The 27,200-nt window shown below is 36.7% G+C and overlaps 1 pseudogene; it reads left to right on the top strand.

Annotated features, from left to right (window-relative positions):
• Window positions 1-70: 70 nt before the first annotated feature.
• Window positions 71-9,985, top strand: LOC103203790 (annotated as a pseudogene).
• The last annotated feature ends 17,215 nt before the right edge of the window (window positions 9,986-27,200 follow it).

The following is a 27,200-nucleotide window of genomic DNA, read 5'->3' as shown; positions in this document are numbered from 1 at the left end:
TATATATATATAGGATAAAGGATTTGAGATGGATTCATTGATAAAACAGCTTTCCAGATGACTTTGAGGAATGGCTGAAATATCAACTGGAAAACATGAAGAAGGGGCTCCAGATAAAGAGAAAACACAAGAACAATGGTATGAAGGCAGAAATGAGACTGTATTTGTTTAATGGGGTGTGATTACCCCAATGTGCAACATGTGCCTACACTAAGAACAATGATGAAAATAGCCTGGACATCTATGCTGGAGCCATGCTGTTGAAAAGGAGCTGGGAACGCACGCAAAGAGGATGGCCTTCATTTGAAAGGCCGTGAGGATTCATTGACCAGTTCTGAGCAGGTAAGTGAACCAGAGCTGAGTTCCTACAGCAATACACGGCCGACACGTAGGGAAGAAACAACACATATTTATGCATACTATGTGTATTTGTTGTTGTTGTTGTTATGTGCCGTCGAGTCAGCCCTGACTCATAGCGACCCCTCCTTGGGTTTCCGAGGCAGTATCACTACGGAAGTAGGATTGCCCGAATGTATATTTATGCATACTTTATTAAGGAGCTCTGGTGGTGTAATAGGAGCTCTGGTGGCGTAGTGCCCAAGGCATTTGACTGCTAATGAGAAGGTTGGCAATTCAAACCCACCAGCCACTACTGGAAGGAAGACTAGAGAATCTACTTCCGTAAGGATTTACTGCCTGGGAAATCTAAAGGGGTCGCTTCAAGTCATCATGAGTCAGAATTGACTTGATGACAATGAGTTTAGTTTTTAAGTTTTTGTTTGATTTTTAATTATTTTGTTTGAACTACTGTCATTTGTTTTGTTTTCCTTTTTACATTATACTCTACTTTTACAAGGAGCTCTGTTGGTGGAGTGGGTAAGATATTTGGCTGCTAACCAAGTCAGCAGTTCAAGCCTACCAGCTGTTCCATGGATGGAAGATGAGACTATCTACTTCTGTAAAGATTTACAGCCTTGGACAACCAATGGGTGTCTCTATGAGTTGGAATGGACTCAATGGCAGTGAGTTGGTTTTATTGGTTTTCCAATATTATATTGCTACTCTACATCAAAGGTCTTCATGAAAGAATTAGCAGCTTTCCCATCACCATTACATCTACCATTTGGTAATGAAGAAAATAAACCAAGGAGAAAGCTGTTGATAAATGGCGATTTAACTGCTGAAAGTAAAAAAACGTCCAGATGCAAAAATTGAGGAAAATAAAGAACTAAGGTGCAGGAACAAGGAGAACAGTAGATATGCTGTAATCACAGAAACTAGTAAATTTGTGTGTACTTGTGTGTGTGTGTGTGTTTAAGGAAGGACTAAAGTAAACAAAAGCAATACTTAGAAATATGTTAATTGATTTTACATAAATGTGAGATAAAAACATTTCCACTACATATAAATAACAATATATGTGAAATGACTGGAAACAGAAAATCAGGTGAAGAACCAAAAAGTAGAAGACAGTAAAAGGAGAAAATATTCTTATAGTGGTACTAAAACATAAAAAAGGTGGAAATCACATTGGATTTGTATTGCTCCCAATTTGAGAATTAAAGAAACAGGAAATTAGTTTTCTTAATTCCTTAAAAAGAAAGAAAATACTCAGATCAAACATGAACTACTATACCATTTTTTTAAAATCACTTTTAATATTAAAAACTTTTCTCAGGAGCCTTGATTAATTACAAAATACCTTTCCCTTTCATTAAGAGTTATCAAATTTCCTCTCATTTTTCTTTGTCTAATGTGAATATATTAGAACATTTGATTATTTTCATTACTTTTCTGGCATTTTTATTATTCTCTTTATCATACCATAGTTCTGAATAATAAGTTTCCTTTACTTTTGTACAATTTCTCTATTGGGAAAAGTGAAAATAGGATAGTAAAAATTGCATTCCATATCTTTCTTCCTATTTCACCCATTTGTTTACACTATTTTCCATTTTGAATAAGCTATCTACACATGTTGTTGTTGTTGTTAGGTGCCATCAAGTCATCTCTGACTCATAGTGACCCTACAAACATCAGAACAAAATACTGCCCAGTCCAGTGCCAGCCCCACGATCCTTGCTATACCTGAGCCTATCATTGCAGCTACTGTGTCAATCCATCATGTTGAGGTCCTTCCACTCTTTCATTCACCTTCCACTTTACCAAGCATGACATCCTTCTCCAGGGAATGGTCCCTTCTTAAAACATGACCAAAGTAGGTGAGATGAAGTCTGGTCATTCTCACTTCCAAGGAGCATTCTGGCTACACTTCTTCCAGGAGAAATGTGTTAGTTCTTTTAGTAGTCTATGGTACTTTCAGTATTCTTTGGTAACACCACAACTCAAAAAGATTAACTCTTCTTCAGTCTTCCTTACTCATTGTCCAGCTCTCCCATGCATATGAGGCAACTGAAAATACCGTGGCTTGTGTCAAGCACACCTTAGCCTTCATTGAGATATTTTTGCTCTTTAGCACTTGAAAGAGGTCTTTTGCAGCAGATCTTCCCAATGCAATACAACTTCTGATGTCTTGACTGCTGCTTCCATTGGCGTTGACTGTAGAACCAAGTAAGATGAAGGCTTTGACAACTTCAATCTTTTTTCCATTTTTCATGATGCTGATTATGGCCCAGTTGTGAGGATTTTTGTTTTCATTATATTGAAGTGTAATCCATACTGCAGACTGTAATGTTCAATCTTCATCAGCAAGTGCCTCAAGTCATTCTCCCTCTCAGCAAAGTTGTGTTGTCTGCATGTCACAGGTTGTTAATGAGCCTTCTTCCAATCCTGATGCCATGTTCTTTTTGATACAGTCCAGCTTCTCAGATTATTTGTTCAGCATACAGAGTGAATAAGTATGGTGAAAGGATACAACCCAGATGCATTCCCTTCCTGATTTTAAACCATTCAATGTCCCCTTATGCTGTTTGAATAACAGCTTCCTGGTCTACGTAAAGGTTCCTCATGAACACAATGAAGTGTTCTGGAATTCCCATTCTTCTCAATGTTATTCATAATTTGTTATGATCCACACAATCGAATACTTTTGCATAGTCAATAAAACATAAGTAAATATCTGTCTGGTATTCTTTGCTTTGAGCTAAGATTCTTCACACATCAGCAATGTTATCCCTTGTTTCACATCCTCTTCTGAATCCAGCTTGCAATTCTGGAAGTTCCTTTTCAATATACTGCTGTAACTGTTTTTGAATTATCTTAAGTAAGATTTTACTTGCATGTAATATTAATGATACTGTTTGATAATTTCCACACTCTGTGGGATCACCTTTCTTAGGAATGGGTACAAACAGTCAAAATATGACCTTGAATATATGCCTCCTGAATTTAGAGATCATCTAAAGAATAGATTTGATGCATTGAACATCAATGACCGAAAACCAGAGGAATTGTGGGATGACATCAAGAACATAATCCATGAAGAAAGCAAAAGGTCATTAAAAAGATAGGAAAGGAAGACAAAACTAAAACAGATGTCAGAAGAGACTGACATGGGTACTCTTCCAGTAAGTTTGCCAGGTAGCTTTCTTCCAAATTTCTTGGCATAGCCAAGTGAGTGTCTCCAGTGGGACATCCGTTTGTTGAAACATCTCAATGAATATTCCATTAATTCCTGGAGCCTTGTTTTTCACCACTTCCTTCAGTGCAGCTTCAGCTTCTTCCCTCAATACCACTGGTTCTTGAACACATGGCACCTTCTGAAATGGATGAAGATCGACCAATTATTTTTGGTACAGTGACTCTGTGTATTCCTTCCATCTTCTTTTGATGTTTCCTGCATCGTTCAATATATTGTCCATAGAATCTTTCAATATTGCAACTCGAGGTTTAATTTTATCTTCAGTTCTTTCAGCTTGAGAAATAGCAAGTGTGTTCTTCCCTTTTGGCTTTCCAACTCCAGGCCTTTACATATTTCATTATAATAACTGACTTTGTCTTCTCAAGCTTCTCTTCGAAATCTTCTGTTCAGCTCTTTTATCTTGTCATTTCTTCCATTTGCTTTAGCTACTCTCAGCTCAAGGGCAAGTTTCAGAGTCTTCTGACATCCATTTTAGTCTTTTCTTCCTTTCCTGTCTTTTCTTTAGATGATCTCTAAATTCAGGAGGGATATATTCAAGGTCATATTTTGACTGTTGTGGACTTGTTTTAATTGTCTTCAAGTTCAAGTTGAACTTGCATACAAGCAGTTGATTGTCTGTTCCACAATCAGCTCCTTGTGTTGTGCTGGCTGAAGATATTAAGCTTCTCTATCTCCTCTTACAACAGATGTAGTCAATCTGATTTCTGTGTATTCCATCTGGTGAAGTCCTCGTGTATAACTGACATTTGTGTTGTTGAAAAAGGGTATTTGCAATGAAAAGTTGTTGGTCCTACAAAATTCTATCATGCTATCTCTAGGGTTCTTTCTCTCACCAAAGCCGTATTTTCCAACTACCAATGATTCTTCTTTGTTTCCAACTTTTCAATTCCAATTACCAGTGATAATCAGCACACTTTGATTACACGTTCAGTGAATTTCAGACTGCAAAACTTGGTAAAAATCTTCAATGTCCTCATATTTGGTTTTGGTGGTTGGTACGTAAATTTGAATAATAGTAGTATTAACTGGTGTTTCTTGTAGGGATATTATCCTATTACTGGCAGCATTGAACTTCAGGATAGATCTTGAAACATTGTTTATGATGAAGAATGCCATGATGTTCTTCACCTTGTCATTCCCAGAACAGTAGATCATATTGTTGTCTGATTCAAAATGGCCACAACCAGTCCATTTCAGCCCACTAATGCCTAGGATATTGATCTTTATGCATTCTATTTCACTTTTGACAACTTCTAATTTTCCTGGATTCATACTTCATACATTCCAAGTTTCAATTGTCAATGGCTATTTGCAGCTGTTTCATCTCATTTTGAGTCATGCCACATCGACAAATAGTGGTTCTGAAAGCTCTACTCTATCCACATCATTAAGGTTGGCTTTACTTTGAGGATGCAGCTTTTTCCCAGTCATATTTTGAGAGCCTTCCAACCTGAAGGGCTCATCTTCCAGCACTGTATCTGACAACGTTTCAGGGCTATTCATAAAGTTTTCCTATAACATATCAGTGAGTGTTTCACTGCTGTTCATACAGTTTTCACTGCTCAATTTTTTGAGAAGTGAATAGCCTCTTCCTTCTTCCAAGTCTTTCTTAGTCTGGAAGCTCCACTGAAACCTGTCCACCATGGATAACCCTGTCAGCATTTGAAACACTGGTTGCATAGCCTCCAGCCTCACAGCAACACTCAAGCCACCACAGTATGACAAACTGACAGATAAGCTCATTTCCCTTAGCTGTTTCAAACCCCTCCACTCACTTCCTGGTGTTTCCCCTTACCTGTTTCGGCTGTCCGGCTGGCTCCCGCTTCCTGCCTGGCCTCTCCTCTTATCTATTACGTCCATCCCCGAATGGCAGTGTGAAACATAAAATAGTTTAGCAGATTACTACAACTATTTATTAAAGTACAGTCATTGAAGCCGATTTCTGTAAGATTGCATAAATCACAGCAATGAGTATCACTTTTACTAACAGACTCAACCCATACACATAAATTATTTTATGTACAGTTTGGAAAATGCTTATACATCTACATTCTGGTTGTATTCTTACAGCTCAGACAAATTTATCATCTGTGAACATCTTTTTCCATTCAGCACTGCTCTTGGTACATCTAAGTTATTCTTAATCAGAGTCAATAATTTGAATGTTTGATCACTAGTGGTGTCATTAGGGTTGTTGTCACCTCACTATGGACTTCCTCCTATACCATACCATACAGAACCCTTAAAACCCATTGCTGTCAAGTTGATTCCAATTCATATTGTCTGTACAGGACATAGTAAAACTGCCACCATAGGGATTCCAAGCCTGTTAAATCTTTACAGAAGTGGATGGTCACATCTTTCTCTTGTGGAGTGGCTTGTGGGTTCAAACTGCCGACTTTTTGGTTAGCAGCCAAGCACTTTATCCAGTACATCAGGAGGGCTCCTCACTACAAAATCCTTAGTGATTTTTTTAATCAATTTTAATCATAGGCTAATATGTGATAAATATACTTGTAAATTACTTAAATATAATATTTCTTTGATTATATGAATAGTAAAAATAAAATTATTTTGTAAAATCTTTGTACATTGAATTACAACATTATTAAATTATTAGTAAGTTAGCAGAAGCTTTTTTTAAATTTTTCTCTTTCTTTTCCTTTAGTTATCACTTCATTGTTATTGTAGCTAAAACACCAGAAAATTTGACAAAATTAGTGACTATTAAAACATTGGCAGCAAGGAAAACAACCGAACCTGCTGGAAGTGTGTGCAGACAAAACCATGTGATTCAAACCCTCCTTGTAATCAGGTAACAGTGACAACTCTGACTGGAGTGCATTGTAAGTTTTAGCCTTGTAGGTATTTTCAAATGCATAAGTTGGGCCTTCCAAAAATGTGTTTGTTGTTATAATAAACTATAAAACCAAAAGAATAAACTCACTGCCATCGAGTCGGACCTGACACATAGCAACTTCTCCTTGGGTTTCTGAGGTGGTATCACTATGGATGTAGATTGCCCAACCTTCCTTCTGAGGAGCGCATGGTGGGTTTGAACTGCCAGCCTTCTGGTTAGCAGTCAAATAGCTTAGGCAAACTATAGGGATATTTTTTACAGAGAAAGAAAACAAGGTAAATTTCTCCTGAAACACTACCCCAAAATTTTACAGACATTTTGGTATCACCTCTTTTGACAGTGCCACCACCTAATGCAGTCTGTACCTCCCATAGACACACACCCCTAGTGACATACATCACTGAGGAAGACTAGAACTAATTGCTACTGCCATTGTTATTGTTGTTAGTTATTTACCCTATAGATTCTGAACCATGGTGATCCCTTCAGAATATATTATTTTGTTTATAAAGTATATGTTTTTCTCTTTTCAATTATGAACAGGGATATAATTTGAAAATATAGTAGAATACCAATTTTATAACTACCCAAATGTACTACTCATAAAACAAAAATAACTAAAAGAACAAAAATTGTTGTTAAATAATAGCAACATCATAATTTAAATGATCAAAACAACTTGAATTCTTCAGAGGAAATAGCAATGATTGTGAGAAGAACCACTTAAAACTTTGCCACTAATTTTAGCACTTCTCTGTCTCAGGAGAGAAAATTGCCATAAAATTACTTTCATTTGATATGCATTATTTTTTTTTAAGAATTTTCTAGTTGCAACTTTTTTAAGTTCAATGTATTTGATAACACCACAGAAAGAGAAAGTCTACAAAGCTGTGAAATTTCCATCTAAAAATTGTAGTGTAGAATTAACATTTCCCTTTTCATTCCTGGAAATCATCCCAAAACATATTGTTGTTGTTGTTGTTATGTGCCGTCGAGTCGGCCCGACTCATAGCGACCCCTCCTTGGGTTTCCGAGGCAGTATCCTATCCCAAAACATAGAGAATGAGAAATAATTATGCCAATTCAGTGAAAATGGAAAACAGTGTAATCTTAGGTCCCAGATCAATGAAGTTGTCCCAAAGGCAGTGATGATTGAGCAGAAGAGTGTGCAGGAGAAAATAGTGAAAAGAAATCTTTGAGAAATAATGCAGAAACTGCAGCATTCATAAAAAGCTAACAAATGCACATTTTTAAAAAAGCTAAAGACACAGCCCTTGTTTTAATTTCAGACACAATCCAATAGTTTGATGTAGAAGCATCTGATGGAGAAATTTGGGACAAAATAGCAAACAACGTAAAGAAATATACAGAAAAGGCACATTTGCAGGAAGCAGTCTACACCATCTGGTAGGTGGGAATGGGGAAGGGGAGGAGGCCAGAATATAACAAACTAAAAGACCCACAGCTGCCTATCTCCATTGGCTGGACCAAGAATACTCACTTTCTTCAGTGAGGCAGAAAGAAAAATGAACCAATACCATATGTTCTTTTTAAAGATACAAAAAAAGAAGAGTAAGAGAGGCACACACACCCAAAGAATACAAAAGCAAGAAAGAAAAATCAATGGCACATGAGGAAAACAAACTAAAAACATACTGCTATAACCACAAAATGTCAGGGGAAGATAGCAAGACAGGAATAAGAAATGAATCACAATCTTCTCAACCAGAAGGCAGAGGGGGTAAAAAAATAAAACATTATAAAAATGTGGGAGAAGTTGAAAGTAACATAGGGAAGGGAATAACTAAAAGCAAACTAAGTTCACTAAGGATTAACATGATAAATGCAAACAAAGTAAATTGGAAACTAATAAAGAACTGAAAAGGATTAGCTCTTTTCTGGCTGGAGTCATCACAGGTGTTGAAGAGAAGGAAAGGAAGGTTCCTGCTGTATCAGAAACCCTGAAGAAAATAAAAAATGCAAGGAAACAATTAGCCCAAAGATGAATGGACCAGCTTCTATGACTCTGAAATCAAAAGAACTTGGAAAGGATAGTTGGGCAATCTACTTCCATAGTGATACTGCCTCAGAAACCCAAGGAGGGGTCACTGTGAGTTGGGTCTAACGTGATGGCAAATAACAACAGAAGGTGCCTGGCTACCACTACCAACCACTCTGAAAAGGATCACAATAGGAGGTCCTGGATAGAATGTGAGGAAAATACAGAACAAAATTCAAAATCATAAAGAAGATCAGGGCTTACTGGTCTGATACAGACTGGTGGAACCCTTATACTGTGGACCTTAGACACCCTTCCAAGATTGGAACTGAACTCACCCCCCTTAGCTCAACTTTCAGGCAAACAATAGACCAGCCTATAAGGTGAACAGTAACACCCAGGAGTTAGGCACTCCTTAGGACAATAAACTACACAAGATCAAAAGGGCAGTATTTGCCTAGAAATAAAGATCAGAAGGCAAGAAGAGAGAGAAAGGATGAATAGAAATGGTAAACACAGGGAGAAAATGGGAAGAGGGCTGTTATATTGTGGGAATTGCAATCAATGTTACAAAACACTAGGTCTATGAATTGCTGAGGGAACTCTGGTAGCATAGTACCTAAGGCACTTGACTGCTAACCAGAAGGCTGGCAGTTCAAACCCACCAGCCATTCCTTGGAAGGAAGATGGGGCAATCTACTTCCATAGTGATACTGCCTCGGAAACCCAAGGAGGTGTCGCTATGAGTTGGCACATAACAACAACGTGAATTATTGAATGGAAAACCAATTTGCTCTGTAAACTTTCACCCAAATCACAACAAAATATATTTTAAAAAATGTTTGAAACACACACACACAAAGTGAAATGTGAAGGAATTTCACAGAACTGAAGCACCTGAGAAAGGAATTTGCACAAAATAGTGCTATGAAAAAGCTAAACACTATCACAAGGAATATAGGCAGATGTACAGAACTGATATTCAAATGACTAGGATGGCAAGAAAAGCTGGCAACTTCTATGTACCTGCAGAAGCCAGGTTGGTATTTATTATCAGAATAAAAGCTATCAGTGGCAATGGGCCCAAAGGTTGGAAAGGTGTTGTAACTTCTTTGTTTCACCAAATCTTCAATGGTACCATTGCTATGCTTATCAGGCTTCAATCAACAAGATTAACAATTCTGAAACTATATATTGCATAGGAGTACCCAAACTTGAAGTCAGTAAATGAACCGATCTACACGTGTGGTTATGGCAAAAATCAATTAAGAAATGAATTGCCTGGATATGTAACACTTCAATTGCACGATCTCTTGATAAATACAGCATAATCTGCAGGAAGGATCTGATTCATGAGATCTATACTAGTGGGAAATGCTTCAAAGAAACAAACAACTTCCTGTTGCCCTTCAAATTGTCTTCTCTATGAGGTAGAATGAAGAAAAAGAGTACGCATTTTGTAGAAGGTAGAGATGCTGGCAACAGGGAAGACCAGATCAACAGGCTTATAAGAATGAAGAACTAAGGTGTCTACCATGATTGTTTTGTAATTCAGTCAGTTTATAAAAAGGTAAATGCTTTCAAATTGAAATATGATTTCATTTGTGACTTTTTGTTAGCCTATCCCTCTCTTTCACTTAATTATTATAGCAAATCAATAGCCAACTGCATGCAAACTGCATACAGTCTAATTTGTATCTTGTAGAAAAGTTTATTAAAGTCTTTCTGTACAGGGGGAAAAAAAAAAACAGCAGAGAGAGATTTAGAGAAAAAATTAGAGTGCATCAGAAAAGAAATGCAACATACACATCAAAGTAATCCTGAACAAAGAATTATTAGGATAACCAGAAAATGTTTAAAGATACAAATCAAGAAATTGTTCTTGAAATAAAAGATGACTTGAATCTACATTGGGGTAGGTATAATATATCCCTGAGACAAATAATCCAAACCAACCAGGTTTATAATAATAGTTATATTTCGTTGTTGTTGTTGTTAATTGCCATTGAGTTGGTTGCGACTCATAGCAACCCTACGTACAACAGAATGAAACACTCTTGGTCCTGTGCCATCCTCGCATTTTGGCTGTGCTTGAGTCCGCTGTTGCAGCCACTGTGTCGATCCATCTCCCTGAGGGTCTTTCCTTTTTTCAGTGACCTTCTACTTTACCAACTATGATAATCTTCTCCGGGGAATGATCCCTTCTGAAAAAATGGCCAAAGTTCATGAGAAGTCTAGTCATTTTTGCTTCTAATGACCATCCTAGCTATACTTATTCTAAGGCAGATTTGTTCATTCTTTTGGGAGTCTGTGGTATTTTCAATATTCTTCACCAACAACACAATTTAAATGCATCAGTTCTTCTGCAGTCTTCCTTCTTCACTGGCTAGCTTTCACACACATATGAGGCTATTGAAAAGTCCATGGCTTGGGTCAGGCACACAATAATCTTCAAAGTGACAACTTTTAAAAGGTCTTTTACAACAGATTTGACCAGTACAATAAATCATCTCATTTCTTGACTGCTGTTTCCATTGCTTTTGATTGTGAATCCAAGTAAAATGAAATCATTGACAACTTCAATCTTTTCTCCATTTACCATGACATGGCCTATTGGTCAAGCCTGGGCAATCTACTTCCATAAAGATTTACCACCTCAGAAACCCAAAGGAGGTCGTTTTGAGTCAGAATAAACTCAATGGTAGTGAGGTTTTTTTTTTTTTTTTTTCCATTTGTCCTATTGGTCCAGTTGTGAGGATTTTTGTTCAGATTTTAATCCATACAAAAGGCTACATAGTCTTTAATCTTCATCAGTAAGTGCTTCAGGTCTGCATAGTGCAGATTATTAATGAGTCTTTCTCCAATCTTGATGCTGCATTCTTCTTAATATAGTTCAGCTTCTCAGATTATTTTCTTAGCATAGATTGAGTAAGTATGGTGAAAGGATATAACCCTGACACACACCTTTCCTGATTTTAAGCCACTCAGTATACCCTAGTTCTATTCAAACAACTGCTTCTTGGTCTATGTACATGTTCCTCCTGAGCATAATTAAGCATTCTGGAATTCTCATTCTTTGCAATGTTATCCATAATTTGTTATGATAATCACAGTTGAAATGATAGTCACAGTAGAATGCCTTTGCATAGTCAATAAAGCACAAGCGAACATCTTTCTGGTTATTCTTTGCTTTCAGCGAAAAACAATCTGACATGAGCAATGATATCCCTCATTTCACATCCTCTTCTGAATTCAGCTTAAATTACTGGCAGTTCACTGTCAATATACTGCTGCAACCATTTTTTAGTATACTCTATAATAACCTAATAAAATCACTACACTTCAAATTAGAAATGAAACATCTGCAATCGATCAAATAGATCAAGTCACTACAGAAAAAAGAAAATCAGATTGGCTTTCAGAATTCTCCAATGCTAAAAGAAGGGGGTGGGGGGAAGTGCAGCATTGTCCTCAGGCAAACTGTCCTTTGAGTATGAAGGCAATAGACAACACTTTTGAACATGCAAGAATTCAGAAACATTGTTCCCAAGAGACCTGCTTCAGAAATCAACTAGGAGTGACTTTAACCAGATCAAGAGACGATTTAAAAAAGCAGTAACAAATGAACTAGCCAGCAATATGAATAAGCCCTCCTGTAAGCAGATCTTATCTCAGTGGAACTTTCAAAAGATTGTAGCCCAGGACAGTTTAGCTGCAACTTCATGGCAGACCCTGAGCTGAAACCACCCTACTAAACCACTCTCAGATTCCTGAGCCACAGAAATTGTAATAAAATAATTGTTTAGTATTTTAACTTGTTAAATTTCTGGTATTTTTTAGGTAACAGTAGATAATTAAATGAGGCTATAAAAGAGTTGAACAAGAAGAGTTTGAGATACTCTGGAAAAAAATGAAAGCCTTTTTTAAAGATAGTTGTTGATGTGCTGTGCATGCCACCCTCCCCCATGGGAGGATATGTTAGGGATCATTACACCCTTCTCACTATGCACAAGCACAGTGAGACTTTCAGCAGACCATTTGCTGTTGATAGGTATTTCCTGAATTTATAAAACAGCAAAGCTTGTGCTAGACCCACATTTGGATATGGCTAAGGGCAAAGGATTATGGCTGCATTATTTTCCTGCAGGCATAATGGTGGTGTCTTTACTGAGAATGTCTTTACACACAGAATTTGTAATAGCAAAAGAATAAGTTTTACAGACATATGTGGACCAGGTAAGAAAAAGGGCCTGCCGGAGATATCTTAGAGTGCTTCTGATGAAAAGATACACAAGAGTAGGCTATTGGAATGCAATAGTAAGAATTTGTGTGAGATAGATCACCAAAACTAGGATCTGAGAAGAGAAGATACATTAACCTCATTAAAGAATGTTGTTGTTGTTATGTACTGTTGAGTCAGATCAGGTAAGATATCCTCAGTGAGTGAGGAGCTCTTCAAAGAACCCACAAATATGCTCCAAGAAACAGAGCCACCATTCAATATCTGATATGATGACAAGGAAGTAGTAACCCAACCTCATCCCTGTAGGAGATTAAATGATAGCTAGAAGACAGTGTTGAAGGTGAAATGCAGGTTGAGAACACAAGGGAAGGTGCTGACCACAATCTCCTTCCACATTTAGGCTTGGGGAAGAAGAAGCTTTAACCTCAGTAAGCTTCAGAGTTTGAACTACTACTTGGAATTCTAATTAATGACTGAAATTTTTGTTCTGCTCTGTAACATAATGGTTATACATGCCAAACTAATTTTTTTTCTTACTTAAAATTAGTAAAAATAACAGTGGTTCACATCATAGTAACAGCTGTTGTACAATTATCAGCACAATAGAACTTCTACAATTTTAATATAAACCTTCAAGCCTTCAAGCTTGCCATTGACTGGTAACAATACTAGGGTACCAAAAACCAAACCAAAGGGTAGATACTATTATTTCAAGCCTCACCTGTTGAATAAGAAACCAAATTCCAGAATAAAACTGGCATACCAGAGCATATTTATTCCATCATGGCCTCATACTAGCTTCCCTAAGGAACATATTTATAAACCAGTTTATAACAACTTATGAACATTGATTCAAACAGAGCTAAAAGTTAAGAATCTTGTATTTTGTGAAAGTGCACCATATTGCTAAATAAAATTGGCTTTCATTTTTTCTTCTTTGTATGCTTTATCACACTCTTAATCATTGATTTTAAAAAAGCAACAAACAAAAAATAAATAAATAGTGCTGTGCAGCACTATTTACTACAACTAAGAGATGGAAACAACCTAAGTGCCCATGAATAGATGAACGGGTAACCAAACTGTAATACATACATACAATGGAATACTATGTAACACTACAAAATACTGAAGAATCAGTGAACAACTTCATAACATGGATGAACTCAGAGCACATTATGCTAAGTAAAATAAGCCAATCACAGGAGGACAGATATTGTATGAGTCCATTATTATAAAAAGTCAAGGAAAGGTTTACACAGGGAAGGACATTTTCTTTGTTGATTACCAGGAATGAAGGGGAGAGTAAAGGAGGGAAAATATGTGGATAATTAAGAGACAAGTTTGATATGATTGAAGGGAAAGTAATATAACAAAAGCGTGTGACTAGCACAATATCAGTGATGTAGTTCCTAAGGCAAATGACTGCTAACCAGAAGGCTGGTGGTTCAAACACACCAGCCACTCCTCGGAAGGAAGATTGGTCAATCTACTTCCATAGAGATACCACCTCAGAAAGCCAAGGATGGCTCACTATGAGTCACAATCGACTCGACGGCAGTGAGTTTGGTTTGGTTTGTTGGAGCACAAAATCACTAAGGAAAAGGAAGACAGAGAGCTACACAAGAGATACAGACAATAAAGGCAAAGGCAAATACTATCGCAGACACAATACTGCATTAATAGCAACAACAAACACTAATCTGTGGGTGGATATATAGGTAGACAGGTATGGATAAGCAAATGGGCATATAGCTATGACCATGCATAGGTTTAGCAGATGATGTTCTTATATTTGATTTGTATTTGCATATGCTATAAAAATATCCATATGCAGTTTAAACTAACAGGAGGCAAAGTTAGAATAACTTCTTAGGCATAAATAAGTACCTTGAGGGAGTAGGTCACTGGGCCTGGAGGCTTGGGACCATGGTCATGGGGGACATCAAACTCAATTAGCACAACATGGTATGCAAAAATATTGTTCTATATCTTATTTTGGTGAATAGAAACTGGGATCTTAAAAGCTTGTGAGCCGAATTCTAAGTAGCAACTATTGTTCTCTCCTTGTCCAGAGCAAAAAAGAGCAAATAAAAGATGCATGGATGGACCATGAGACCCTCAACCTATATGACTCAGAGACCAGAAAAACTAGATGGGGGCTGGCTACAAATATCAGTCACGTGGAAAGCAATCAACATTAGAGATCCTGTATAGAGTGGGAGAAGAATGTGAAATAAAACTCAAAATAATAAAAATGTATCAGGCTTACTAGTCTAATAGAGACTGTGAAACTATGGCCCAAGTCACCCTTCCTTCCTGGAATTAATCTGATCCCAGTGGCTCAACTCTTAGCCAAACAACAGACAGGCTTATGAGCTGAACACCTGCACCAGGGAGATGCACTCCTTAGAACAATCAACCATGGGAGATCAGAAAGGCAGCATTTACACAGGGACAAATGTAGGGAGGCATGAATGCATAAGTGAGAACACAAGGAAAGGATAACCAAAGGAGGAAGTGGGAGGTGAGATGTTACACTGTTGGGAATGTAACCAGTATCACAAAACAAAACATGTGTATATGACTGTGTAAAACAGATCTGCTTTGTAAAAATTCATCCAAATCACAATACAATGTTTAAATAAATAAACAAATGAGACGTGGCAACACTACCTCTGAAAAGGACACTCTTGATTGCAGAGATGTAGTCTTCCGGCTCCTGCTCAGTTGAGATCTCCAATTTGCCTCCAGAGATATTTAGTAATTCATAGAGCTGATCTGAACTCTTCACTCCACACAGAAGAGTAACCACACTTTCTGGTGAATGCAGTACCTTTTCCAGAAACTGGCATTTCTTTGGAGTTAGGTCTTTAAGCAGGCTATCTGATAATATTAAAAGTTTACACTTGTAAGAGTGCAAACTCAGAGATTCCAAATGCCGAAAAGAGAAATGCTCCAAGAGATATAAAAAAATTGCTTCCCTTTTCACTACATGTAAACAAACTTCCGTCAAGTACAGAGCCCAATCTTTAGCATCTTCTTCATATATCATTAGGATGTCTTTTGTATTTTCTGTAAAATGAGAAAATAATGTATTAATTTTCTTAAATTTCAAATGCTAACAGTAGGTTACATTTCTTGAAACATTTAATATATTCTTTAGGGAATATATTTAATTGCTTGTACCAGAGGAAAATAATATAATTCATATTATCAGATCATAGTCATGCAGGCTTAAAATAATCCTAAATATTTAGCAGACCTCACAGTTCATGATAGTTTACTCTATAATCACTGGAAAAAGATAAATTGAGAATGCTCAGTAATCAAGGAATCAGCGAGAGTCTCATGATAGGTAGAAAGAATAGTGAGCTCAGGGCTGCTAGACATCAACCATGACTCTGAAAGTAACTTCAAATTTCACTTAAGTTGTGATATTACACTCCCTTGAGTCACTGTTTCTTCCTATATGAAGGTTAAATATAATAGTTCCCAGTAAATAAGATTATTGTGAAAAGAAATGAAAGTACACAAAAGGACTTTCAAATCTAATTTACAGGTAAAGATAAGGAAATGAAGCCAGATCAGAGAATTTCTATCCCCAGATTCTAAGCAAAATAAACAAAAATATCTTTTTAAAAAAGAAAAAAAGTCAATAGCAGAAACAAAAATAAAATTTGAGAGCCAAAACATGACCACTATCAAAGTAACAAACTGAAAAAAGTGATAGCTATATTAGATTTAGGGAGCTGTGGTAGCATAGTGCCTAAGGCACTTGACTGTTAACCAGAAGGGTGGCGGTTCAAACCCACCAGCCACTCCTCAGGAGGAAGGTTGGGCAATCTATTTCTGTAGTGATACTGCCTCGGAAACCCAAGGAGGGGTCACTATGTGTAGGGTCTGACTTGATGGTACATAACAACAACAACAACGGATTAGAATTAGATAATATTCTAATTTCTAGACTAAAAGTAAAGGTTGATATTTTCATAGTAAATGCAAATTAAACTAGAAAAAAATTTAACCAACTGGTGAGAATGATAGATAAGAGAGAGAGAAAAAAAAAGAAAATTCAATATAAGGATAATCCAAAAACCTAAAATATAAAACAAAACACAGATTAAAATACTTTTAAACATAATTTTAGAAATCACTGAAATAAAAGAAGGAAAAGGAACCAGTTACGTGGATCAGTTGGACATAAGTATGTTCCATGAAAACTTGCTAGAGAAATAATATCTGAATAAATTATCCTTGGTTTAATGATAAATATAAAACGTTTTCATGCATGCAGGAAGGAAAAGCAACTCACCTACAGAGAGAAATATATGAAATTGGTCTCAAATTTTTTCAGAGCAATTTCAAGACCAGATTACAATAAAGACTTATGAGATACTTCTTATAAAAATAATTATACTGTAAAATATTTCATAGCAAAAAAAAAGTTTCCTACTTGCAGCAACAGGAGCTCTGATGGCCTAGTGCTTAAGGCATTTGACTGCTAACCAGAAGACTGGCGGTTCAAACTCACCAGCCACTCCTCCGAAGGAAGATGGGGCAATCTACTTCCGTACTGATACTGCCTCGGAAACCCAAGGAGGGGTCGCTATGAGTTGCGTCTGACTCGATGGCAAACAACAACAACAACAACTTGCAGTAACATGGATAGCAAAAAACAAACAAAAAAAAAAGACACAAAAGAGTGTATATTATAAGACTGTATTTATATAAAGTTCAGAAATAAACAAAATGATCCATTGTGATACTGATGAGAAGAATGGTTATATTGGGGGAAGATTATCTGCAAGGGGCAGGAAGTTATCTTCTAATGTTCTGGAAATGTTCTATATCTCGATTTGGGTGTTGGTTACGTGACTAGATTATGTATAAAATTTATTGATCTCTATATCTTAGATTGCATCTGTAAATTATGCTGTTGTTGTTAGGTGCCTTCTAATTAGTTCCAGCTGATAGCAATCCTATGTACAACAGAACAAAACACTGCCCAGTCCTGTACCATTCTCACAATCATTACTACGTTGATCTGATTGTCTCAGCCACTGTGTTAATCCATCTAGTTGATAATCTTCCATTTTCACTGCTGCCCCTCTACTTGACCAAGCATGATGTCCTTCTTTAGATTGATATCTAAGGCATAAGTTAGCTGAAATGGACTGTGATTGCCCATTTTGAATCAGATAATCTGTGGTCTACCATGTTGGGAATGAAAAACTGAAGAGGAATGGCATCTCATTCATTTTCAAAAAGAACACTTCAAGATTTATCCTGAAGTACAATGCTATTTGTTGTTGTTGTTGTTGTTGTTATGTGCCATCAAGTCGGCCCCGACTCATAGCAACCACTCCTTGGGTTTCCGAGTCAGTATCACTACGGAAGTAGGAATGCCCAACCTTCCTTCCTATTAGTGATAGGATATTATCCATATACCTACAAAGAAAACCAGTTAACATACCACTATTCAAATTTACACACCAACCACCAAAGCAAAGATGAAGAAACTAAAGATTTTTAACAACTTCTGCAGTCTGGAATTGGCCAAACATGCAAGCAAGATGTGCTGATAATTACTGGTGATTGGAATGCAAAAGCTGGAAACTAAGAAGAATCATTGGTAGTTGGAAAATATGGCTTGGTGATGGAAATGATGCCAGAGATCCTATGACTGAATTTTCAAGACTAATGACTTATTCATTGCAAATATCACTTTTCAACAACATGGACCTCACAGTTTGAATACCCAAAAATCAAACTGACTACATCTGTGGAAAAAGGCAATGGTGAAGCTCAATATCATTAGTACAAAAAAGGCCAGGAGCTGACTGTGGAAGAAAACATCAACTACTCAAATGCAAGTGCAAGTTGAAGTGAAAGAAAATTAAAACAAATCCATAGGAACTAAAATATTAACTCGAATATATGCCACCTGAATTTAGAGACCATCTGAAGAACAGAATTAAAGTATCGAACACCAGTGACTGGTTATGGATGACATCAAGAACATGATACATAAAGAAAACAAAAGGTCATTAAAAAGACAGGAAAGGAAGAAAAGATCAAAATGGGAGAAAAAAAAAAAAAAAAAGGCTCCGTGAATTGACAGAATACTCATTGAGATGTTTCAAAATAATGGATGCAGCTCTGCAGGCATTACTCATCTATGCCAAGTAATTTGGAAGACAGTTGCCAGCCAACTGACTGAATGAGATTGATATTTGTGCCCATTCCAAAGAAAGGTGATCCAACAGAATGTGGAAATTATCAAACAGCATCATTAATACCACATGCAAATGAAATTTTGCTAAAGATAATTTACAAACAGTTGCAGCATTTATTGACAGGGGACTTCCAGAAATGCAAGCTCGATTCAGAAGAGGACGTGGAATGATATATATATAGTATAAACTACAATCTCCACGGGAGCTCTGGTAGCATAGTGCCTAAGACACTTGACTGCTAACCAGAAGACTGGCGGTTCAAACCCACCAGCAACTCCTCAGAAGGAAGATGGGGCAATCTACTTCCGTAGTGATACTGCCTCAGAAACCCAAGGAGGGGTCGCTATGAGTCGGGTCCGACTCAAGGCACATAACAACCACAACATAATCTCCACATTGATAAAATTTTGTCCTTTAATACTACCTAAAGTAGAAACTTCAATTTAAAAAATGACTCCATTCTTTAAGTATTTTTTTTATCATCATTTTACCCTAATCGATAAAAAATAATTTAGAAAATTCTCAGGGTGAACATATTTTTTTTATCTTAAAATGAATACATCTTTCAATTTTAGTGAATTTGATTCTAAATTAAATTATTTTTATTTAAAAATAGCAGAGTATAATATCATTCTTAAATAATCTATGTCCTACCTACTCAAAATAATTCCATCAATTATTGTCATCAGTTGTTTATGAAAGTTAAGATATGGAGAGATATCTGGGCTGTTTTTTGTTTTTTCCTCTTCTATATCACTTATACATTTGTAGTAAATTTATTTCATTTTATAAAACAGTGAAGTAATCATCCCTAAAAATCAATTAAGCATTATCATGAGCAGAGGAATAAAATACAAAAACACTTACAATCCACAATTACTTTTTTCCTGTGGATATAGAGGATGTTTTTTATATTGCTGATATAAATATTTATTAATAAATTTTATTATTAATAAAATCAATCAAGATTTTCAGAGCTTTTGTATTTTTACTGTATTACTGAATTTATGCATCTCTGTGTTTCTCATGATATCAGTATTATTCTTGAGAGCAAATGCTTTCTCTTTCAATTCATTGATTCCTTCATGATGCCTCACACAATTTCTTGAACAAATATTTAATAAATATTTTTAAATATATGTGCAGAAGGAGAAAAACATCTGGCTGAAAACATATGGGAATCATATGCGAGATGTATATGAATCATCAGTATAGTTAAATTATTCTCTGTGTAGTGTCTCACTCAGCCTAGATGTGAAGTAAATACTTTTTGAACAAACACAAATATTGTGCCACATTTCAGTACTTCTATGTTTAAGAAACAGCAGATGAGGGGTTTTCTTTTTATTATATTAAGCCAAAGTAAACTGTTAATAGTTATAACATACTTGGAGTAAAAATAAAACAAATAATAATTAAAATGACTCTAGTAGTTATGTTCGTGTGTCAACTTGGCTAGACCTGGTTGAGTGGCTGGGCAGCTGGATGTAGCATTCTCCATGGCGAGACTGGTAATCAACTCCATGGTGGAATCTACTGTGAGCAGCTGAGTATCTGCCTTAGGGATGTGATCTGCTTTCTGTATATAAACAGAAGCCTTGGGGAATGGTCTCTAGCTTATGGCACGCTTGAACCCTACATGTAGCTGTGTCATTGTTCAGCAGCCTGCCATGCTCTGCCAACCTTGGGTTTCAATGGACTTGAATTAATGGCTTGCCATGTGGTTTGGTAACATCAGGACTGTGCCAGTTTATTTGTTGACCATGGGCTTGTTAGCCTCAGCAGCCAGTAGCTGCCTGAGTGAAGAGTTGCCTCTAGCTTCAGTGGGCCAGGAGCAAGAGGCAGAGCTGAAGCCCAAGGTTGAGGGGCTTTCACCTAGCCCCTAGAGCCTGGCACTTTGAACTTGGACTTAAAGCCTCCAAACTGTAAGAGAATAAACTCTTGTTTCTTCAAGCCATCCCATTTGTGGTATATTCTTGTCAGAGTGGCAGTAGGTAACCAAAACAATAACCAAGTACTTAAAATAAACTTGGTCTCTATGTGTTTTACACATGTTATCTCATTCAGTTCTCAAAATAGCACTATTCAGTAGGTATCAAAGTTATTCTTGTTTCATAGATAGGAAAAATGAATTGGTAGTACAATAGGGTTCTAAAGCAGGGAGTCTGATTCTATACACTGTACCTTCAAACTTTAAGGTCAACAGATACACTATTTAAATGATGAAAATGATTCCTTGTGATGATATAGGCCAGATTAGTTAAAATTAAATAGTCTATGTGATGAAGTAATCTCCCACATGCAAAGCATATGAAAGTTAATTAGGAGATTAGTTTCCTATTTAGGAAGAAGAAAAAATAGAAGTTAACATGATGTTTTAGTTTTCTAGTGCTGGTATAACAGAAAACACCACAAATATATGGCCTTAACAAATAGGGATTTATTCTTAAGGTTTTGGAGGCTAGAAGTCTGAGTTGAAAGCATGAGATCTAGGGGCTGGGTGAGGACTCCTCAACAGTGGGCTTCAGCTCTGCCTCTTGCTCCTGGCCCACTGAAGTTGGAGACTTCTCTTAACTCAGGCAGCTGCTGGCTGTTGAGGCTGACAAACACAAAGTTGACAAGTAAAATGTCACAGTCTCAAGATTATTAAGCATCATAGCAGGCTACTAGTTCAAGTCCAGAAACAGTCCCAAGATTAGCAGGCAAAATGTCAGTTTGCTGAATGAAGACTTGGTTACCTGCAGGATCCAAAAGTGTCAAAAATTCAAGGCCTTTCTCAAAGTATCTTCTTATATATTGGAAGGAGACCACACCCCCAAGGCAGTCTGCTCACAGCAGACTCCACTATGGAGTTGACTACCGTTCTTATCGTGAGGATAACTACATCCAGCTGCTCAGCCTCTCAAAACCAGGCCTAGCCAAGTTGACACATAACTGTAACTATCACATATGCATTCCAAGAGTATAGATACCTGTTAAGAACTTGCAGAACTCACTTCTTGATAGTAAAATTAAATAATTATACAATAAGCCATGATGATATATTAAAGTACAAAAATAAATACTCCCATATTACAAGCCTGGTTATTATAGTAGACAGAAAACTGTATGGAATCACTTTTAGAGACAATCATACCCTGCCTTCCAAAATTTCCCAAGAATATTAGATAGGCTATCTTCTTAATACCATGGTCTTTTTTTCTTAATGTTGAAAATTGAAACGTATTCTAAAATTTTTATTAGAGTTACAGTGTGGTGCTGAGTACTTAACATACAATATCTTATTTAAGCGTCACAAAACTATATGGAGTTGGTCATGTTTTTATTTGTATTTTACTAATGATCACACTGAGACACAAAGAGATTTACTAGCTTCCTATAGCCACAAACATAGTAACTAATCTTTATACTCCCATCCAATCTTTCTGTATGAAACTATGTTAGTAGAAATACAGAAGTTAATAAGCCCTTTTAATAGCCATGATTTTCTGCTCCCTTGTTCTGCAAAACAGAACCTCGTCCTTGAGTAAGATCTAGGCTTTAGATTCTCTATGAATTCTCAATCAGAGCCTAGTGGCTTTGCAATGCACCTCATGTTTTACACACTTGACCTAAATCAAGTACACTCATTATTCTCCACATTTAAGGAGGGTTATTGTCATTAAGGGAGCTCTGGTAGCATAGTGGCTAAGGCACTTGACTGCTCACCAGATGGCTGGCGGTTCAAACCCATCAGCCACTCCTCGGAAGGAAGGTTGGGCAATCCTACTTCCGTAGTGATACTGCCTCAGAAACCCAAGGAGGGGTCGCTATGAGTCAGGGCTGACTCGACAGCACATAACAACAACAACAACATTGTCATTAAAACTGGTCAACATTTATAGACTGAAATGAGGAAACAATCATGAATCTCAACTATAGAAATACAAAATTGTCATTCGTGGACAGTTTCATCATTATAGAAGAAAATTACTATTGAAGATATAATTAAAGTCTGCAAATAAAGTATTTAAAACGTAAGTATTCAGTCTATCAACATACTGTAAATGACAGCATAATACACTAGTTTTGTGAGAACAAAATAGTCATGTTAATTTTTATAAATTTACCAAGAAGTATTCTTTCCGATTCAAACATTATGTGTTAATTATTTATCTTACAAAATAGTGTAACAAATGTTTACACTTGAAGGAAATGTGTATCAATAATTTATATCAATAATTTCTTTTCCACAGAAAATAGATTGTACTATGTATTATCAAAAGAATTAGGAACTCTGGTGGTGTAGTGTCTAAGGCATTTGACTGCTACAGAAGGTTGGCAGTTCAAACCCACCAGTCAGTCCACAGAAGGAAGACTGGGCAATCTACTTTCATAAAGATTTACCACCTCGGAAACCCGAAGGGGGTTGCTATGAGTTGGAATTGACTTGATGGCAGTAAGTTTGGTTTTTATGAGTTTATCAAAAGAATTAGACTAATCATAGATCAAAAGTTTTCCTATTACATATGCACAGCATCAAATGGAAGATTTTCTTTCTTTTTTTTTTTTTTTAAATAAGATCCCATCTCCTTCCCATGATTTGATTGTACATAATGGAGAAAGATTACATGATACATCTTTTCAATATTATATTTTTCTACTGGTAACCAAAGTGCAGAAGAAAGGCAATCAGAAAATTACAAAGAAATGAGTTATAGCCATAACGTTTTCAGTGATAATAACATGAGCATTACTTTTGATACATTCACACAAACACAATCTATCATTACTCAGATTACAGAGTAAATATAATTGAATTGTTTTTATACTCCAACTTTGTACATTTATTTCTAGTGTAACAGGGGAACAAAACTGGGGATTTTCCAAAGGTGTTAACATAGTGAACATAGTTAACTATAACATGTTTCACCTCCAGGAAAGATAGTTAATTTCATTTATTCATAGTGGCAAAAAGTACCAAGTGTTTCCTGTATACTTCCTCTACATCTGTGTAGCAGATGCTGTTGATGCACATCCATATCTTCCTAGCCCACTAGGAGTAGACCTGAACTAAACTTCCTAGAGTTTTCAGTAAGTATAATCTTATGAAAGTAGATCACCAGGCCTTTTTTTTCTGTTCTCCAGTTCATGAAAGGCAGGCTAGATTACATGAACACTTAGTGTGATATAATCCATCAAGTTTTAAACTTTGTTGTGAATAGCCATATTGCATTAGAAAATGTGAACATTATATACAAAATCAGGTGCAGGCAGTTTAGGACAGGGCAAGCAAGTTCTGCATGGGGCTCAAACTTTTGTGATATGCCACTGCTTCACCAACTCCCCCTCAACATACACCTACAGCCTCATGGGAAATGACCTAACCTGTTAAAAGAGAATAAAGAAGCATAAGAACAGGTTTTGGATGTGTTGGCACATATCCAAAGTAAATGGTTCCTGTATTCCAGACAAACTCATGGATGGCTCTGAAAGAGAAGGGTGAAAGAGAATTCTCACAGTTGACAGAACTTTGGGCAGTCGCTCAAGCTGCACTTTGTTGTGAAGAAAAGATGGCCTGAGTTATGGAGTGAATTGAAGAAAATATGGAAAAAGTCAGCTAAAGGATATTCTCAGAAACATACAAACTAGGTGAATAAATTTTAGAAAATATCTGGGAAACATCAGCCTACAAATTATATTCTTCCAAGTAATGATTTTCTTCCCTTATTTGTGGCTTATAAAAAAGGAAGTTAAATTTGAATGTCTACACTCATGTTTTCTGGTCATTCTTTGTATTTGGACGTGCATAATAGGCTCTGGTAGTGTAGTGCCTCAGGCACTTGACTGCTAACTAGAAAGCTGGTGGTTCAAACCTGCCAGCCACCCCTCGGAAGGAAGGTTAGGCAGTCTACTTCCATAGTGATACTGTCTTGGAAACCCAAGGAGGGATCACAATGAATTGGGTCCAACTCGAAGGCACATAACAATAATAGGCTTATGGCTACAAAAAAATACTTGCTGAAAATTTGTTACAGAGACAATTGAGGCTGCAGTGGGATTAAGGTTTTATACGTTTTCATATGGTGGTAAGAAAATTTATCCTGGGAAAACCTTGTCCTATAGAAGAGCACTTTCCACAAACATAAAATTAATTTCAAATACAAACATATGCTTCACAAGTTACGGTACTTGTTCTGGTTACTGAGTACCACTCTGGCAAGAATATACCACAAACAGGATAGCTTGAAGAAACAGGAGTTTATTATTGTCTTACAGTTTGAAAGCTTTAAGTCCAAGTTCAAAGTGCCAGGCTCTAGGGGCTGGGTGGAAGCCCCTCAACCTTGAGCTTCAGCTCTGCCTCCAGCTCCTGGCCCACTGGAGCTAGAGGCTTTTTTCCACTCAGACAGCTGCTGGCTGCTGAGACTGACAAGCCCAAGGTTGACAAGGGAAAAGGCACAATCCTGATGTTACCAAACCACATGGCAGGCCATTAATTCAAGTCCATTGAAAATCCCAAGGTCGGTAGTGCCTGGCAGGCTGCTGAACAATGAACAACACTGCTACATGCAGGGTTCAAACCTGCCATAAGCTAGAGATCATTACCAATGCCATTTATTATATACTGGAAGCAGACCACATACCCAAGGCAGCTACTCAGCTGCTCCAATAGATTCAACCATGGAGTTAATTACCTTTCTCACCATGGGAAATAAGTATATTCAGCTGCCCAGATACTCATCCAGGCCCAGCCAAGTTGACACACAAACTTAACCACCACAGTAGTGAAGGTAGAAATTTTGAAGACATACAATAGAGATACTATCCTTGATTACTTATGCCACTGAAATAAAATTACATGACTACATGAGTTTTTCAAATGCATAGAAATCTATATTAAATTTTACTTTATGTAGATTGTATCTCAATGTTCCTTTTTATTTTACAAAAACATTAGTCTGACAATAAATTAAGAAAAAATATAAAAACTGAGAGAAAAAGAAATCTCTCCAGAGTTCCAATGGGAACTCATTAAAGGAGTTGTTATTGTTAGGCCCCATTCAATAGATTCTGACACATAGTGACCCTGTGCACAACAGAAGGGAACACTGCCCAGTCCTGTGTCATCCTCACAATCATTACTATATTTAAGCCAATTGTTCCAACCACTGTGTCACTCCATCTCACTGAGAGTCTAGCTCTTTTTCGATGACCAAGAATGATGTCTTTCTCCAAGAGCTAGTCCCTCCTAATAACATGTCCAAAGTATGTGAGACAAAGTCTTGACATACATCTAAATGGCATTATGCTGTACATTTTCCAAGACAGATTTGTTCATTCTTCTGGAAGTCTACGATGTATTCAATATTCTACAATAAACCCATAATTCATACACATCAATCTTTTTTTAGTGTTCTTTATTCATTGTTCAACTTTCATGTGCATAAGAAAGAACTTTAAATACCAAGACGTGGATTAGAACCTTAGTCCTGAAAGTGATATTTTTGGGTTTTAATACCTTAGAGAGGTCTTTTGCAGCAGATTTGCTGAGTGCAATATGTTTCTTGATTTCTTAACTGCTACTTCCATGCGTTAGGCAATCTACTTCCATAGTGATACTGCCTCAGAAACCCAAGGACGGGTCGCTATGAGTCAGGATCAACTCATCGGCACATAACAACAACAGCAACAACAAATTCCATGGGCAGCATGCTTCCATTAATTGATTGTGTATACAAATAAAATGAAATCCTTGACAACTTTAATCTTTTCTCTACTTATCATGATGTTGTTTCTTAGTCCAGTTGTGAGGATTTTTGTTTTCTTTATGTTAAGATATAATCCATACTTAAAACTACAGTCTTTTATCATCATCAGTAAGGGTTTCAAGTCCTCTTCACTTTCAGAAAGTTTCTGTGTCATCTGCATATCACAGGTTGTTAATGAGCCTTCCTCCAATCCTGATGCCACATTCTTTTCCATATAGCCCAGTTTCTCATATTATTTGCTCAGCATGTAGATTGAATAAGTATGGTCAAAGGACAAAATGCTGAGGCAAACCTTTCCTAATTTTAAATCATGCAGTGTCCCCTTGTTCTGTTTGAATGACTGCATCGTGTTCTATGTACAAGTTCTGCAAAATCACAACAAAATGTTCAGAAATTCCCATTCTTCTCATTGTTAGTCAAATCTGTTATAATTCAGACTGTCAAATTCCTAGTCAATAAAACACAGGCAAATATCTTTGTGGTATTCTCTGCTTTCAACCAAGATCCATC

Source organism: Orycteropus afer, unplaced genomic scaffold (genome assembly GCF_000298275.1).
Source record: "Orycteropus afer afer isolate SDZICR_OR568_19922 unplaced genomic scaffold, OryAfe1.0 scaffold00229, whole genome shotgun sequence".
Lineage (NCBI taxonomy): Eukaryota > Metazoa > Chordata > Mammalia > Tubulidentata > Orycteropodidae > Orycteropus > Orycteropus afer.
Note: the sequence above shows the minus strand (reverse complement) of the source record. Positions and strands in the feature narration are given on the sequence as shown.